The sequence below is a fragment of the Myotis davidii genome, unplaced genomic scaffold, assembly GCF_000327345.1.
Source record: "Myotis davidii unplaced genomic scaffold, ASM32734v1 scaffold238, whole genome shotgun sequence".
Classification (NCBI taxonomy): domain Eukaryota; kingdom Metazoa; phylum Chordata; class Mammalia; order Chiroptera; family Vespertilionidae; genus Myotis; species Myotis davidii.
The window spans coordinates 8589867-8597535 of NW_006293779.1; positions in this window are offsets into that span (position 1 = coordinate 8589867).

Genomic DNA, 7669 nt, shown 5'->3' on the forward strand with positions numbered 1-7669 from the left:
GGGTCGGGTGGGAACTGGAAGGAGGGGAGTTATGGGGGGAAAAGAAGAGGAACAAATGTAATAATCTGAACAATAAAGATTTAATTATTAAAAACAAAACAAAACAAAACAAAAAATACCTAGAAAGGTTTGGGTTTTAAATGGAGAAAACTATGACCAAACAGAAAAGGGCATGGTGGGTAAAAAGATAAGTATTTCCTTTTTTCTGAACAAGAATAGTGAATATTGCCCCCCCACCCCGACCCCTCCAGTTCTATTGTTGTGGTTGCATGACAGTAAAATTCTGAGGTTCCTCTGAAGTTAAGCAGTTGAGGAACTGTGGGTCACCCTGGTATAGTTCATACATGTTTTCAATGTGTCAGTTACACAGGATAAAGAGAATTGGAGAAAAAGGGACAGCATAACAAGATGTTAAAATTCTCGCCCTATCTGGCTTGGCTCAGTGGATAGAGCATTGGCCTATGGACTGCAGCCAGTCAATGATTCTCTCTCAGCATTGATGTTTCTATCTCTTTCTCCCTTTCCCCTCCTCTCTGAAATCAATAAATACATATATATTTTAATTAATTAATTAAAATAATGAAGAGATGCAACAGACTAATGGAGGAAATGATACTGAGGTGGGTTTAAAAGTACATTTTTTCAACTCATTTTCTCAAAGGCGAGGTCTTGGGAGAGGAAAGGTTCTAGCATCAGCTATATGCTGGACCCAGAATGTGTGCACCTGAACAAACCTATTCCCTATTCCTCTCTGTTATGTATCCAGCACTAAGAAGAGACTCCATCTATCTCTTCCCTTTCCCCTCCTCTCTGAAATCAATAAATACATATATATTTTAATTAATTAATTAAAATAAAATTCATTAAGAACATGCATTCTTCATGCTGAGGACATTTCATCCATTCTCCACAAAACCTGTGCTTGGTATATCTGAAGAGGATGGGGGTGAGGAGTGGAAATTGTCTCTGAAAACCTCAGCAGTATTGGCAGGGCATGGGGTTCTTTGGACAGAGGATGCCTACATAAGGTTTAGTTGAGAATTTTTATAAAATTGCTAAAAATCAGTCCCATTTCTTTAATATGAAAAGGAGGTCATTTTATAAGAGCCCAGTTTGTATAGGATCCAAACCTGGAAGACAGACAGTATAACCAGGCACTTTCTTTCCCTTAGTATAAATCGCAGACACCACAATCCCATTACCCTAAGGCCTGTTTTTCAAGGTCAGACTTTTTTTTTTTTCCAGTGCGGGGTTGTTTCATCCTTTGATATCTTATACTCTTATATTTTAAAAGGTAAAATAGGTTCAAAGATTGATAGGAGGGGAATGAAAAATAAGGTATAACCTGAAACCAAACGTTTAGACTTTTAAGTTATTCTTGTTTTCTTGCTTTTTTTCCCCCTTTAAAGGTGAATGGACTTGTCACCGCAGACTGTGTTTTTTATTTGTCTCTGGAATGAACTGTGGTAATTCCACAAAGGCTGCTGAGAGCTTTTAAAGAACAAGGAACTCCATGCCTTCAGGGACTTGTCAGCACTTAGTATTGCTTGTTTTCCGTTCCCTTTGTCTTCAGTAAGAAGACAACTTTAGAATTTAAAGGAGAAATGCAGTCCTCATTAACTGTATTTGTGTGGGAAACAAAAGAAGCTGGAGACTTTCTGGTCCTTTTATCCTGTGGACCAAGGCTGGGGTTATAAACCACAGGACTGGGATTATCGCCTGACTGTGATGTTGTTCTGCTTCAAAGTCCATTTTATTTACACAGTGTGTTTATAATTGAAATAGTACCACATATATGTTTCTCTCTTTATTCAAAACAAAACATCCATTTTTTTTTCCCTTGAATTTCCCAAATCTTGAATTTAAACTCCCCCAAACCTCCAATTTATACCTCAACCCCAACTCTGTGTTCATCCAATGAAGCCAATGTCTTCAATGTTGTCTATCGGTTTCTTGCACTTTCCTATTTGACCTCTCCAGGGAACTGGATGCCTTGCTCAGCCTTTTCTATCTTAAAATGCCTCTCTTAGCTTGTGAGTCCCCAGTCTTTCTGTTCTCTCTGGCCACTTCATTTTAAACTTCATATCCTTTATTTAGACCTTACATTTTGTATTTAATAACCCTTTATTCTGTCCCCCAATTTTTCTACTTTAATCTATTTTCATACCACTTGAATGCCTATGTTCTAAATCTCTACCTTGAGCCCAGAATCCTCCCTCTGTCCCAGATTCTTATTTTCACACCCCATAAACATCTGCTCTTGGATGTTACATAGAACTTTCACATACAGGAGGTAAAAACCAAAATCCTCACCTCTTCTCACAAACCTGCTGCCTTTATCGCTGGAGACATTCCACCCGAAATCATGGGCTCCTCCTCGTCGCCTCCTTATATTACATTTTCCCATTGGATTGGTTCCCGCGTCCTCTTGATTGCTAACATTGATGGATGTCTCCAATCAGTCTCCCCTTTTGCCATTTTCACGGACACTGCTCTGCTTTATGATCTCTTCTCCCAGAATTTCCCGATGGGTCTCTTTGCTTCCTCTCATGTCATTTTTCTAAACTGAAAATGTGTCATATGATTTTGATTCTTGACAGTTTGTGTGCCCTCGGTGATTACAGGACAAAGTAGAGCTCTCCCCAGTCTCACAGGCTCCATTTACATTTACAATGAGGCCCCAGATTCCTGGTTCAGCCCGGTTTCCACTGAGCTCCAGACCTCACTCTCAGAATGTCCCTCATCTGGCCTAATGGTTTTTGACACTGAGTGATGAATTTTAGAATATTATTTCCTCACTGTGAAATGACAATTTCTCATTTCAAAGATCAATGTAAAATATCCAATTGGTAAAGTCTAGTACTAATACACTCCTCCATCCACATTACCACCGCCTGCATACATTTAATCACTCCTTTCATGTGCTTAAAAGCATTATGTACAGACCTCTTCCCACCGATCAGTCCTTTCCCATGGGACTGCTTTGGGAATTATATATTCACACAGCCCAGCTTTTTTACTGCCTATGATCTTTCACCCCGTACCTGGAAAAACAATTGTGGTCAAGGACTTCCACACGTTGTTCATCTTTGTATTCCCAGCATTTAGCAGCTTCCTGGAAACGTATAGGCACTCTAAGATATCTAAGAAACAAGTAGACATGCATCAAAATAGGACCTCCGCGGAGGAGACAGGGTGAGTCATACCCAGCCTTATCACTGGCTCCTGATGGGCACATTCTTAAAATCATATTTCACAAAGACCCCAGGGCTGGGACTCAGGTGGCAGAAAAGATCTCCCGCTGCATTGCAACTGAACACTTGTCTTCAGAGGTTGGGAAACTGGCTTTTCCCATTTTTTTTCTAAAAAAAGTTTTGGCGTGCCTGCCAAGCCATCAGCGATGAGGTAACATTTGTCTTTGTCAGCAATAGACATTCAGAATTTGAAATAGGAAATATCTAAGTTGCGAGGCTATGTTTTACCTGAGGTTGAAGAAAACATTACAATACTCCTGCTATAATATTACGTGACATTATATAAATTATATTAAAAATTATGTTACAGTTTCTACCCTTTCCTTTTATTTTGGAATTTTCTATGTTAACTTTTGCTTCCCCACCATTCCCTTCTTATTGTTCCAAAAATAGCAATGACACTGAATCTCTAATGAGCTTCCCTAGTTGGCAACATTTCACACATGTTCCACCTCCTTGCTGGGGGAATTCAGTGTATCCTACGTGACCTCACTGGGAGAGTGAGGGGAGCCCATCCATCCTTGCTGTTTAAAGGGACCTGGCATATATGGCATACTATTCTCAATATGTTTGCTCACCTTCTTGGCACTGTGTTTTAACCAAGGTCACCTCTCCGAGAAAGGTTGTTTCCCCAGGTAGGGATTTTCCCCTGAAGTTAGGGAGGGAATAAAACCTCTTAACTAAGTGCCAAGCGGGTAATTAATCACTTTAACTACGAACAATCATGCTTAAGCTACATAATCTTTACTCCCTGGAATGGAGATAAGAAACGCCCTAACCTTTGGAATAGAGATTGATAGGATTAGAATCAACTGGTATAAATACAGATGCAACAAGTCAACAGGAGACAGAACTCTAGAGACAGAACTTAGAGAGAATTTGGAGGACAGAACCTACACAGAACCTACAGACAGAAGAACTTCGCTGGAGAGAACATGGCAAAAGATCCTGGCTACAGAACTTGGTTGGAGAACCTAGACAGAACCCGGCTGAAGAACCCGGCTACAGAACCTGGCGACTGAACCTGGCTGGAGAACCTAGCGAGAGAACATGGCTACAGAACCTGGCTGGAGAACCTGGAGAACGTGACTGGAGAACCTAGCAGGAGAACATGGACACAGAACTTGGCTGGAGATTGTGGCTAGAGATCCTGGCAAGGCTGCTGATCAACTGAACGCTGTCTCCGTGTCATTCCTTCTTCGCCGACTCTGTCCACACCTACGGGGAACCCCTGGACCTGCTGGGCTTGGACCCCGGCAGGAGAGGACCCTTGGAAGCTCACGCCTGGTTTCCCATGGACTTCATTCACACCAGGAGCCTTCTTTTGCCCTTTGCTTATTTTGCTTTGCTTTCTTTCACTCCAGTAAATCATAGCCACAAGTTTAAAAAAATAGCAATGACAAAACAACAAGCAAGAGATGTCGCTCCAGCTGAAAGAGAAAACTAGAATGACTGGAATTATAATGGTTAAATCAGTAAGTGCTCCTGTACCAGACTCTGTTCTAATAAGTTTACAAAGACTTATTTGTATAGCACTTTACAGATGCATTAATTTAATCTTTAGAATGACTCTAATGGTTACGTACTATTATTATTTCCAAGTTACAGATAAATGACTGAGTCACAGAAAGATGGACAACATGCCCAAGATCAAAGGGCTAGTTAGAGCTGGGGACCCAAACCAGGCCTTTTGCTCCATTGGCTGTTTCTCTAACCAATTGGCCATCCTGCTTCCTTATTGAGAAGAAGCGACTCAGTGTATTAAACTAAATGTTAAAGTTAGAACCTCTGGGTATCCATACACAGACTTTTCATCACACAGGACACATCAAAGGTGAGTATATAAATAACTTGGAACTATTTTAAGACATTTCCCATTTATACAAATCACTTAGAGGAAACTATAATTATCCTAGAGATAACCACTTATTAATATAGACAACTTAATCACAGTCATTGGCCCATGTTGTTTTTGAAAAGGACAGCAGGTTTAATTTATTAAAATTCACTGTGTAATGACCCAGAACCACATGCTCCCAACAGGTGACTTAGCCTGTATAAAAATAACCCCGATGGTATTCATGAATCATGGAGTCTCAAGGCTTTGTTGTGAGCTGCAGCTCAGAACAAGAAGTCCTTCAACCGTCAGGCTTTATACACTGATTTTTTTTTCAGCCCAATTTTATCTAATATGAGGAATTTGTAAAAAGGCGGCCATCTATCTGTTTTGTGAAACTTATTAATTACACGTGACTTCCTTTGTCTCCATAGGCGATTTTGTTTTGTTTCATTTCTTACATTGACTTCCTTCCCCAGGTTTATCCTATGACACTGCAGTATTTGTGTAGTCTAAATACCACACTACACTTCAACATCCTGATTTTGCTTCTTATATTTTGTCTTCCTTAATTGCAGACAGATAATTCTTTTTATGGATGAGCTGCAGTTCTACAAATATGATCTCACTTCAGCACATTAAAATCCCTTTGACTTACACCCCCTCTCCTTTTTCTTCTGGGTTTTTTTGTTGTTGCTGTTTTGCTCTGAAATTTCATGTACCCCTGAAAATTTTTTTTCCTATGTTTTTCATGGCCTTGGTCACATATAAGATGATCTTGGTGGTGATCCCCAGGGCTCTGTCCAGAGCCCTGTTTCCATTCTATGCTGCATTAGGTGACTATATCCTGACCCATGGGACCTAACAGCCATGCTCATAATTAGGCCTGTATTTGATAATTTAGATAATTAGATATACTTCTAATAAAAATTCTGTGACTTCATTACCAATTACCTATCGGATACTCCTATGCTGAGAAACCTCGCACTTCAGTGGGAGAGACAACTCTAATTCAGAGTAATGTAAAGCACAGAGGAGGGGCATCCAATGCAGCCTGGGGTGTCGGAACGATTCCAGAGAGCTGACATAGTGAGGATGGGTAATAGGGATTGGCCACAGAGACGGGAAGACAAACGGTGAGAAATCACTTAGTCCGCCAGAAGCACAGTGCATGAGGGGATAATGCAGCGCAGTGTGGCTTCTGAGGTAACCAGGGCAGGTCATAAAAGGCGTACCCTTGGAATGCAGTTGGATACGGGCTTTAGAAATATAACTCTTAGCATGACATGGAGATTAGATTTTTAAAGTAGCAAGACAGGAGTCAAGAAGACCAGCCATGAGTGTTTTTGCAGGAGTTCTCAGGACAGACATAGATTGAATTAGACTAGTCATTTGTTAATTTAGAGATAAGTAAATGGACTCAAGAAATCGTTTTAAAGATAAAACTGACAACTTTGCAATTGGATACCAGGCATGTGGAAAAGGAGATGCCAAGGTGACATAAGGGCATACGGCTTGAGTAGCGAGATAGTTCACGATGTGAATGTAGGAGTTTGGGCTGGAGATGGAAACCAGGATTCCATTTGAAAGATGCTCAATATGAGTTTTATATGCAACAGCCACATGGAGTTTCCTAATAGGTAGTTAGCTATTTGGGTTGAGAGCTCAGAATGAATATATGGGGGCCAAGATTTTATTTTTTTTTATTTTGGGAAGGGATGATAAAGAGCATATGTTGGAGGGGGGGGGGCACTTTGTAAAGTATATGACTGTCTAACCACTATGCTATACACCTAATACAAAATAATATTGAAAGTAAAGTGTAATTGAAAAAAAGTTTTAAAAAAGAGCATATATAAGAGCCTTGGTTGAATCTGAATAGGTCTCCTCTGGGCCTGAAAGGAAAGGGCAAGGGTGCAAAGGATTTGAACGTATTTGCTGTGCATGGGTACAGGAGCAGTTGGCATAGGTCACCTAAGCCTCTTCATAGTACAGGAACTAACAGTATCTATTAGATATAAAATGGGTGGAACCGGATAGCATCTTCAGGACTGGATAGCATTTTAGAGTGGCACTGAAGGCAAGGAAAATGGAACTGGCTAAAGGCAGGTAAAAGAATGGCTAAGTGGTACAGAGGCTTTCCTGAGTATGGAGACCAATTCATTGTGGTCCTTTTGGTGACGGCGATGTGGCCCAATTTGCATCCGTGGACCTAAAAACAGATGACTATCACCAGTCATGAGCATGATTATAACATGAACCCAAAAAGTTTGCTGATACCTTTCAGGTACATGCTATCATTGAATCCCTAAAGCATTCCCTAGAGTAATGCTACGATGCTTTCCATTTTAGAGATGAAAATAACTATCTTTAGAGAGAATAACTTATTTACCCGGGAAGCCTAAAAAGTCCATGGTAAAACCGCTTTGCATGTGGCCAAATGGTCTGTTTATTAATTTGGTGACCTTGCTTTCCTCATGAAGCGACTTCTGCTCTGTGAGCAGCACTGGGCATCCATCTCCAGTGACAGCCAGGATCTGATCAGGGACTAGTGACACCCACCCAGCGCCCTGGCAGG